Genomic DNA, 10532 nt, shown 5'->3' with positions numbered 1-10532 from the left:
GCCTCCCGTTGGCACGGGGCTCCGGCGGGGCGCGGCGCCGCGGCGGGACGGGGGGCGGCCGCCCCGAATATTGTCGGCCACCTCCTCGCCGCGCCACGGCCGCGGCCCCGAAGTTTCGTTAACGCCTTTCCGCGAGTCTTTTTGTTTGTGCGTGCGTCCCTTTCCGCAGGCAGGTGTCCCGCGGCGCACACCGCCAGGTGCGGGACGCGCCACCGCCCACCGCCCGCCGCCCTCCGCTCGGCTCCTCCCCGCTCCGCCCCGCGGCGGCGGGCCGGCCCAGGCAGGCCGTGGGGCAGCATCGCGCTTCCAGCACCTTCTCCACCTATCCCCGCGCCGCCCGCCGGCGCCTCCTCACGGAGGTGGCCCCAGGCCCGCGCTCTGCTCCGCGCGGGCGGGCCGGGAGGCGGCGCGGCGGAGTCTGGCGGCGGCGCGGCTGTCGCGGACGGAGCAGGGCGCATTCCGCGCCCTCCGCCCCACGGCCTCCCGGATGAGCGACGGGCTGCAGCGGCCAATAGGGGCCCCCCTTCAGCGCGAAGGGGCGGGCAGTCCCCGCCGGCGGACCAGTGGGAACGGCGCTTCCTGAGCCGCGGCGGCGGCGGCGTCGGCGCGGGGAGGTGGCGGAGGGGGGCCGTGGGCGGGGCCGGAGTTTGGGAAGCGGAGGGAATGGCTGTCACCGGTGAAGTCATGCTCGGCGCCTAGCCTCTCTCCGGCCCCGCTCCGCTGCTCGCCCAGAGGCAGCGGCGCGACACCCGGTGCGGTGCTCCGCCCGAGCGGAAGGTAAACGCGCCTCGCCCCCCGGGGCCCCGCGCCGTCAGCTCCGCACAGCCGCCCCGCGCGCTCTTGGAGCGCAGCCCCGGCTGCCCCCCGCCCGGTACACCCCGGTGTACGCACCGCGAGCGCGGCGCGGGGAGAAGAAAGTTTGGATGCGGTGTCGGGGGAATAAACCCCACACGTATCGTCGGGGGAAGGGGACCGCGAACGCCTGCGAGCTGCGCGATTCGGCCGCGGTTTTTCGCTCCGTCCTCAGCGGGGACGGAGTCGGAACGGGGAGCTGCGCCCGGAGCCGCCTGCCCCTGCTGCGTGGCCCGGGTAAGTTGGGGCGTCCTGCGGCGGAGCGGGGTGCTGTGCTGTCCCCGCGACGCTGCTGGCACCTGGAGGCCGCGGGCTGGGCGCCTGTCACGGCGCGGGAGGGAGGCAGGGAGGCGGGGAGGGCCGCGGCCCCGCGCGGGGCTTCCGCTGCCTCCGGTCCGATCCCCGCGGGCACCGCGCCTGCCCGGCCCCCGCCCAGCACAGCGGCACACAGACAGACACAGACGCACAGGCACAGGCGCACGGACACAGACACACACACACAGACGCAGACGCACACACAGAGACACAGACACACACACACAACGTGCGCTCGCGGTTTGGCGATCGCCTTTCCAAGCGAAAAGCGTTTTATTTCCGGTGTGCGCGGAAATTTTTTTTTTTTTGTTATTGGATCGCACCAGGCTTTGCCCCAGCCGCGGCTACGGGACGCGGCGCCGCTCAGTGCCCTGCCGCGCCGACAGAGCTCGGCACCTGGAAAAGTTCTCTCCTTGCCGGGGCGGGCGGAAGATCAGGAAGCGGCCCCTCCGCTCGCGGACACGTTCGGTGCCCGTGACACGGAGGCGGGGGCGCGGTGCGGCGGGACGCCGGGCCGGGCTCTGCCCTGAGGCGCTCCCCGGGGCGAGCCCGCCCGCCGCGGTCGCCGCCAAGCCCCGCCGCGGTACGGATCCGTACGACTCGGCCGGGCGGAGGAAAGGAGCGGGGCCGCGTCTCCCCGCTCTGCGGAGCCTTTGGACCGAGGCGAAAACTTTCCAGAAAGGCCGGAGGGGCGCGCGGGGCCCGGCGGGGTGCAGCCCGCCGCCTCGCCGAGGCCTACGTTCCTCGGCCGGGCCGGAAGCCGTGCGGCGCTGCCGAGGCGCTGCCCTGCCCCGCGCGGGCGGCGCGTAACGGTCCCGCGGACGCCGTCTGGGAGCTCCGCGCGGGGTCGGAGCCGACGACGGGCTTCGGGTCCTGCCTGCTCCCTCCCCCCAAAAATTTGTTATGTTTGCACACAGCTGGGAAAGTTACGGTCCTTCAGGCTGCGGCCAAAGTTACCGTTAAATGATTTTTTTTTTTTTTTTTTTTTTTTTCCTTTCTCCATTCGCGCATCGTTATTAAGTAAATAGGGTCGTTCCGTGTCGGTTGGTGTAGCCGCGCGATTCGCTTCGGCGTCGGCTGTTCGTGACACGCAGCCTGGCCGAACTTCGGTGAACACCTCTCTTTTTGTCTTTCCGTGAATACTTCGGGTAAGTAAATGGCCAAAGAAAGGAAACGGTAAAAAGCGGTTGGTTTTTATTTATTTATTCATTTAGTTGATTTTTATTTTTACCGCTGGAAGTAGTGTGCGCGCTTTCTGCAAAAAGTGACGTAGGACCTGTGACACCGCATTGTGCCATTTGCAATCTCTTTTGTTTTGTTTCCAGTTTGTTCGCGTCATTTAACGTTACCCACAGCCTCTGCGGCCCAGGCAAACACACGTTTTGGAGCCGAGTTCCCTCGGTAGTGCACCAGTCCGAGGTGGGGCTGTCGCTGCCGTGTGAGCCGGACATTGTTATGCAAAGCGAGGCACGCTTTCTCTTCGGGAGCCTAATTGCCCCCTTACTGTCTTTGACTTTGTTTCTTTTGTCCCTCTGTGATTCTGAGAGAGAAATGATGTAGTAGAGTGGTAACAGTGAAGGTAGGGTTGTGTCAGCGATAGAAGGAAAGATCGAGTAATGAGTATTGTAAAATACATCCAGAGTTGGGTGGATCACGCAGAACGCGTGGACAGAGGTGAGGTTAAAACTTCGTTAAACCCAGCGTTTTTCTCATGAGTTATGTCTCAGCTTCAGGATTGGTGTTTCTGTGGTGTTTCACAGAACATACGCGCTAGAGGACTGTGTTCAAAGCAGTCTCAGATCTTTTCTTTTGTTCATTTCTGAAGTGGTCTGTGAGCATTTCTTGTGAAGTTTGAAAAACGCTTTGACCAACGCCTGAGGCTTGAAGTTGACAAGAGGAAAAAGTGCTCCAGTTAACACTCACATGAAATATATTCTTGACAAAGGTATATATGAAATTAACATTTCTAGATATGTTTTCTCTGTTTTTGTTGATCTTTGAAATTAAGGTCACGGTGTGCATGGGAGCAACTTTAAACATGTCTGCACGTCTTCCATCAGTGTTCGTGGCCCGGACTGTCAGTGTTGCTGTGAACTAGCTATCCTTAACCAAAAAAGATTTTGTTCTTTAGGTGAATTAGAAGATCGCTTTGCAGATCGCTAGTTAAAACACTTTTTTTTATTTATTTTTTTTTTTTTTAAATATGTGTTCTCTTTGTACAAAGTGTTTCTTGGACATGCACCTCTTTTTTATCAGTTTTATTTTTCAGTTGTTCAGTTGATCTTCTAGTGGAATGAGAAGAACAGTGTTATGACATAAAGATCACTTGTGAAAATGGCAGCAGAGGACAGCTTATGTCTTATTTGCAAGCTGTAAAAATAAGGAAGGATGATTTGGAGAAAGAAGCAAGGCTTTATTTAAACACAGCTCTGGTAGTTTGCTGGTATAACAGGCTAAGAAGTCTAAGACTGAAAATTGTTTTTTATTTTTTCTAACACATTTAAAGTCTGCTCTTCCTGTGGGTAAATATTTTGCTCTGTGTGTATCCCCACACATTAGTGTGGGGTTGCAGCACCTAGGCGAATCATTTAGAGCCAGGATCTCTGGGTCAAATGTTAAGAACACTTCTTGTTATGAAAATGTTGCCTTTGCCTCATCTTTGTTGATAATTTATTTTAAATAACTTGTAGTAAGAAACAGCATTCTTCCTTCTTTTCTTCCCCATCTAAGTAGAGAGGTGTAATGAATTCCTTTCCTTCTGCCTTGCCTCTAATGTGGCTTCTGTTTTTCAGAGTCTGACACGAAGGTGATGTTCACTAATTGTCATTAGTACTTGCAGGAAAGGTCACTGTATGGAAACTTAATCCGTAATCAATCATTGCTGTCATGAGTCAGTTTGCTGCACTCTGGATGTACAATAAAACCTACGTGTGCAGCAGACATGGGCTTGATCTTGGGCATTGACAGATTTGTTTGTGGTGACCATGGCTATGGGGTTAAAAGGCAGTTCTCTAAACTTCCAACTGTAACGCCTGCCCTCCTTTTCTCTTGAAGGCTGTTGCCTTCTGTAGCAAATCCAATGGAAAAGGTCACGTCTGTGCTTTGGCCTCTTCATTGAAGTCTGGTGACGTAGCTTAACCTAACTTCTACGAACTCTGACTTAGGTTGACTTCTGTAGGGCTGGCTAGTATATTCAGCCCCAGCTGATAGGTGATCATTTCTTGGTGCTGTTTTAGTGTTTTGGGGGAATTTAGTCTGTGAGTTTAAGTAGTTTGAGAAGTTTCTTCATGGAAAATCGAAACAGCTACACAGTAGAAATAAGAATTTCTTCAACAGGATGCAGACGGCCTCTGGTAGACAGCTAGATAATCACCCAAGGCAGTGCCCAGGGATTTTTATCTCTCACTGAAGTATCTGGATAAGCAATTACATTGCAGTATTTCTAATTCTCTGGCTTATAGTCCAAGCTACAAGTTCCCTTCCAGAAGATTTTGAAGTTACAGTGAAGTTATTTGTCTGAGTATGCAAAGGCAGAATTCCTCGGCTGTTACTGTGTTTGGCTTCTCCTGTGTGAACAGAATAATTCTGGTTTATTTTAGCTGAAGATGTGACTCTTCTGCTTTACTTATTTTACACTGAATCATGTACACCTACTGTTTACTGATTGATTCATTGATGAAACAACAGTAGTTAAGTCCTCATAAATGTCACTGCATAGTGTCCAGTGGTGTTGTAAAACACGTAATGGGCTGATTTGCTTCTAAAGACTATGAGTTATTTATTTTAATTGTAACAAGCTACTGTCTTTATGAATCATTGCTTAAACTTCAAACGTCTTCATTTGATTACAGTTAGTTGGTGAGGCAAATACTGCAAACCATTAGCAGTATAATTTCTGATGTTGCTTGATAGTATTTTAAAGATAACTACAAGTTGTTACGTAGTGTATTTCAGTTTTGCAGTGTATGTTTTTTAAGCCAGCTTTGAAATCTGTCTTTGTTTTTGCAGATGCCTGAGTACATGTCGATATAATAGCTTTCCTGTGGAGTTATGGGGAAAGTGCTTTGCAGCATCTGTGTGGCTGTTGCTTGGATCCACGTTCCACTTTTTTTGGATGTAATTGGCACAGTTTCCTTGCTTATCACTACCTGTCCAACACAGGGGATCTGGTTGAAAATACAACAACTGAAATTCAGTTTCGGTCGAGTCAATCATAGACAGGCAGAAGTTGAATTGTATGGTAACGGAAACAACTAGAAGAATTATAAATACTTACTGCTCCATCTGTTCCTAGATGCAGTGTAACTGTTTTGTGCCAAAGCAGTCTGTAACCTCTGGATCTTTCTGGTTGTCCAGCTGGTCTTGAATTCCTAAGTAGTGCTGATGGTTTTCTGCCCGCTGTGGTTTAGTTTCAAATCCATGCCTTTGTTCACTTCGGGTTTGTATCAGGTTTATAGCAAAGTGTGTATAATGTGCTTAAATGCTCTGTGTTCTAAAAGGCTGAGCTAATGTGCGATGAAAGAGTTGTATTTATAAAACCTTCTAAGTGTGAAAACGTACATGCTTAGCTAACATTCCCTCTTGGCATACTCAAATTCTTTATAATGCAGATACTGTCCTAGATCGTTTGTTCTAGAAGGAGTGGAGCAAAGGGAGTGAGTGTTTCTCTTCAGTTCTTAGTGTTGTGGTTCTTGTTGTATTTCCATTTTTCTAATGCTACCTTGATAGTGATGGATTTTTGCTTGTCTGTCTGAACTCTGGGTAGTCTAGAAAAGGTGTGAGAAAATCCCTGGGACTAGTAAGAGCAGTAGGATTCACAAACAGTGAAATTAAAACCCCTCTTGTTCTGTTGACAGAGGCTAAAGAAATCAGGGGATTTTGTTTTTGGTTTATAGTCTGCCTAGACTTCAATGTCGGGGAAAGGGAGGAATGAGACATTACACCTTGCTGTGAAAATGTGAGAAAAAAGGATATGTCCTTTCACAAGGGCTGCTCTGAAGATAGTGCCTCCTATTTTGTTACGTTGGCCCAGGGCATCAGGAACTGACATTGGCGGGATGGCAGTGAAGGTGAACTTTCCCAGTGAAGTGAACCTTCCCAGCAATATTCCATTACATTTTTTTGCTGTGTGACAGATGGAAGTAGAGGGGCACTCTGGCAAATTTAGTGTCTAATATGAAAGTGTGGATGAAGTGTGTCACTGAATTCCTCCATGCAGAAAAAAATGGCAACCACTGACATTCATTGACACTCGCAGAATGTTTGTGGAACCATACTGTGTGCGCAAGCACAGTGAGGCATTGGGTAGTTTGTTTCAGCTTTTTCAGAAAGAATTCTGTATGCAAATTTATCTGGACCTACTGAACCAGGATGAAGCTGAAGGTGGCAGTTTCCTGGATCACATCATTACCGGTGGCAAAACATGGTATCACCACTATGAGCTGGCGTCAAAACAGCAGACAGGGTAGAGGTGTGTGAATACCTCATAAAAAAAAAAAGGTAAAAGTTGTAGCTCTCAGTGGGTAAAGTGAGGTGCGCTGTCTTTTGGGATAGGAAAGGCATGGTCTGTCTGGATTTCGTGGAACCTGGACAAACCATCAGCTCTGACCGCTACGTCACAACGCTACCTAAGCTGAAGACTTGAGCCTGCAGAGTGAGACTAGTGAAGGGGACACCTTTCTCTTGCAATATGGTAATACCAGTCTGCATACAGGTTTGAAGACTGTGGAGCAGTGGTGACAGCGACAGTGGGTCATCTCTGCTGGTACAAATATTTGCAGGTGTGGCATGCAGGCTCTTGTTTGTCACTGGCGAAAATGCATAGCTAATGGTGGTGGTGACTGTCAATTTTGTAGCTGAGCATTTGCTCTACCAGGTAGTGTTATTGTACTGTTTGTTGTGATTTCCATGCAAATAAATAGGAGGTATTACTTTCAGAGAAGCCTGTGTATTTAGAACGTTCTCTAAAGATATTTGGTGAAGTAGAATGCAAATGAATTTAAGAAGTGACGTGAATTTACAGCTCTAGAATGGCTGTGTCTTATTGAAAGTCATGTGAATGACACTGCTTACATTGGAAATCTGAGGAAATTTAAAGATTGGACACTTGAGAAACTATTAGTGTGTAATACACAAGGGAGTCTGAACTAACAGCCATATCATTTGGGACAATGAGATTTTTGTTTTGTTTTTCTTGTAACTGACAGGAGCTACTCATTAAAAAAGCAGTCAAAACAAATGAGTTAACTCTGGCTTTTCCAGAATGTTGATTTCATTTTGTTTATTTCAGTAAAGGCACCAGAATTAGCCAAAGTTGTAACAAGGTTTTATGGATAGAACTTGGCCATAGTTGGATCTATTTTCCCCTCTCTCTCTTTCTCTTTCTCTCTCTCTCTCTCTCTCTGTTTTTTTTTTTTCTTGACAAGACTTTAATGAGACTTTTATAAGGGCCTAGAAAAATTAAATAGTCTACTTCTAATTTTAATGAGAATGATGTTCCTGATTTGTGTATTTTAATACAGTATCAATTTTAGTAAATATGAACTATTTTTGAAATATTTTAGTTCATAGATGTCTTTTTTAGCAGTTCTACTCTGAGTAGAATTGGGCAGGCTATGTATAATGTGTTCCTGTTTATGGTAGCTGTTGTTTAAAAAAAAAAAGTTGTTTTTGTACTTACATTACTTGCATTCATGTTACAGTTTACATTATTTTATGTTCCCATTGTATGGATTTTATAAATAGTAATTTTTTTCTTCCACATAAGTATTTTCTTTAACTTATAAAGATCTCTTTAGTTATATTCAAAATGATACAAAACTGAATGACTTTATCAGCTTTCAAAGGATTGGAGAAGGGTCTTAATCTGGAGTAAGGAGCCTAGGATTACTCTCTCATAGTCATCGTTTTCCACAGGTTGGGCACTTGCTATTTCTTTCAAAAGTATTCCACATTTGTCAGATTTGCTTGCTGGAAATACTTAGTATATATGTAAATGGCCTTTTAATTAGCAGTGCTGAGACCAGGACCAGTTAATTTTCGGGCAAACAACAAGTTAAGTTTGCAATAAAGGTAAACAGAAGGAGATATTTTGATATTTATTTTAATACATAGGTGTAAATGAAGTATTTTATGGAATAGATTATTTTGGGATTCTGTGAACTGACAGTAGGCTTGTAATTGATTGAGTTGTAGTTTTGTACCCGTTTGCTTGGACAGTGGAGTTGATGCTAGGTTCTGCTTTGTTGAATGTACTGAATTTGGCTAGTACTGTACAGAGAGACTCAGCTTTGTCAGGATCACTATTATGTTTCACAATGCAACCTGGCTTGTATAAAAGCTCTTTGTTTTGTGGAAATATCTGTTTTCCAGCCAAATTCCAGGCAGTTCCAGGCATCTTACAAGAAGCAATGGCATGGTGTTTGCAGCTGTGAACATTTGGTGATGCAGTTCCTTCTGTGGCAATGTTGTGGGAACGCGAGGAACTGATTGGTGACTTTAGTATTTTGTTGTTACCTTTTGTTTTGGAGAGAGAAGCTTCAGAGGTATTGCCTTGTTGTACCTTGCAAGTATAGAAAGTCCTGAGGTAGCTTACTTCAGGCAAGGCTGGTTTATTTTAAATGAGCTAAGCAGCCATTTTTCCAATTTGTTGCCTTGAATCAGAGCAGAGTTGTAGCTAATAAAAATGCAACAGGAGGGAATTTATAAATAAAAGCTAGCAAGCCGTTTTGATCCTGACACAAGGTGCAGATAACTAGGGGTAAATAATTGAGAATAGTCTTGATGTGACAGTGTTTAACTTCTCTACTGGACCAGTAAGTAAAGATTCTTGCTCATAACAGAAAAAAAAAAGATGAGTTCTGTAAACTTTGTATCCCCTAATTGCCGTAATTAAACATGAATCTGCTTTTCTTTCTGATGCGTCATGCTGATGGGCCTCCTTTCTACTTTGGTAGGAATCTCAGCAGGGTGCTTTGCTTGTCTTCAGTGTCTGTTTCTTAACTTGACTTCTGTGAACCAGGGTGTTTGCAGTGTTACAGCGTGGATTTATGTAAGCAGTGCCATAACAGGGTTACACCACTTACTCCAGTTAGAAAGTAATTACTGCTAACCATGGCATGTATGTAAATCCTGATGTGGGTGTAGAGCAATCTTTTGTAACAACTCGTATAAGAAGAGAATATGGGTCAGGGAACCCCATGATGTACTATGGAAATACTGCAAATTAAAATGCTGTTTGTAAAGATTCATTTTTCACCATACTGTATTTATTGTTCTGAGACAAGTAATTCTGAACTCGTAATGTTGTAAAAACTGTGTCCGGATTGAATTGAGAGGGCAAGCTAAGCCTGTGTTCAGCTATTGTTGAAGGGGGTGATCCTGCTTGCTTCTTTGTGCTGATGTTGGGATCCATCTGTCCTTTTAGAAAGTCACTTTGGTAACCTAAAAAATTGTAAGTTGTTTTCTTACGCAGTGCTATTTTTCTGCTGTCTTAGTTACTCAGATAATGAGATCACCCTGTGATCAAACAGAAGAAAATGAGGCTTCTGGGAGAGGGGAATACCAAGAAATATGACTGGTCTTGTTGGCATCAACTCTCAGTTTTGTAAAAATATGCCTGTTATGTCACTGCATTACAATAATCTGGCAGTAGTAGACTAAAAGTTCTCAATAGTAACCATTGATAGAATTTCTCAGAGACTTGAAGGATGCTTCAAGCCCATACTCTGCATCAGTTTGTTTTCTTAAGAACATAGAAATAGAAAATAGTAGTAGTTGTTTTTCCAGCTCGTAAAAGCCTGCTATTTGTTCTCTGAGCACTTACCGTTTTATAAGCCACTTGAGCTGCATTCTCCTGGCTTGTGACATCAACAGAATCCCTCAAGTGAGTTCTAACTGTATTCAGCCCAAAGTAATTGTATTTTCTACTGTGTGTTTCATTTGATACTGAGATTACCATACAGAGACATCCAGGAATATCTTCAGTGTCGAACAAAAAAAAATAGTCAGAAGATAGCATTAATAATACTTCTACCACTTGTTTTTCTATGTCCCCATGAATTTTATAAGAATTGCCGTCATGTGTGTTGAGTGTGGGTTTTTGAACACACATGTATCACAGAGTTGCACAGTCTACTCTGTATTCTGTAGTAGTAGCGTACATGACTGCCTGTTGCGTGCTTTGATGACTGCAGGTCGGTTGAACGACAGTTTTCACCAGTAGTTATTTCACATAGCCTAGTTGCTGTGTTGCTCTCATACTAATATATAAGCATCCAGAAATTGACTGAACTATCGGAGCTTCCTCCTTCTGGTGGGCTTTTTGAAGGGTGTTCAGACAAATGTTCTGTATTAAGAAGCACTTA

At 46.1% G+C, this 10532-nt stretch overlaps 1 protein-coding gene across 4 annotated transcripts in view; it reads left to right on the top strand.

Moving 5' to 3' along the window:
- Positions 1 to 654: 654 nt before the first annotated feature.
- The window catches only part of SMARCA2 (SWI/SNF related, matrix associated, actin dependent regulator of chromatin, subfamily a, member 2), a 103864-nt gene continuing 93986 nt past the window's right edge, over positions 655 to 10532 (top strand). Inside the window, exon 1 of one of the 4 annotated variants that reach the window (XM_042825555.1) lies at positions 655 to 777. The gene's annotated coding sequence lies outside the window, so the exon portion shown is untranslated. Of the gene's footprint in view, positions 778 to 897; positions 1090 to 2223; positions 2316 to 3010; positions 3113 to 10532 lie in introns of those variants that run through there. The other 3 variants (XM_042825556.1, XM_042825558.1, XM_042825557.1) reach the window with 3 other exon arrangements.

Source organism: Centrocercus urophasianus, unplaced genomic scaffold (assembly GCF_019232065.1).
Source record: "Centrocercus urophasianus isolate 14NV4802_14NV808 unplaced genomic scaffold, USGS_Curo_1.0 seq_25, whole genome shotgun sequence".
NCBI lineage: Eukaryota > Metazoa > Chordata > Aves > Galliformes > Phasianidae > Centrocercus > Centrocercus urophasianus.
This window is presented reverse-complemented; position numbering and strand designations above follow the sequence as displayed.